The following is a 318-nucleotide window of genomic DNA, read 5'->3' as shown; positions in this document are numbered from 1 at the left end:
TCGCTCGGTCACCTAAGAAGAATCGTCCTCGATTCTTGGGTAGACGATACAGGTGGATGACAGGAGATTGGTGACGGAGGCAAGCGACACAGGGAGTCTCGTAACTTGTAGATGAGCAGGAGGGAAAGTCGCACAGGTGACTTCTAAGGTTGGGGGCCTAGGGAGCTTGTTTGCACAGGTCACTGTTCTGAAGCGCAGGTGATCAGTCACGGAGCTCGTCAATCGTTCCACAGGATTGCTTGAAGACACAGTTAACTTGTCAAGCGCCGTGTCAGTCGTAAATGACACGCACACCGTTCTAGAAGATTCTGGACCAAG

This window comes from Penaeus monodon, chromosome 20 (genome assembly GCF_015228065.2).
Source record: "Penaeus monodon isolate SGIC_2016 chromosome 20, NSTDA_Pmon_1, whole genome shotgun sequence".
In the NCBI taxonomy this organism is placed as follows: domain Eukaryota; kingdom Metazoa; phylum Arthropoda; class Malacostraca; order Decapoda; family Penaeidae; genus Penaeus; species Penaeus monodon.
This window is presented reverse-complemented; position numbering follows the sequence as displayed.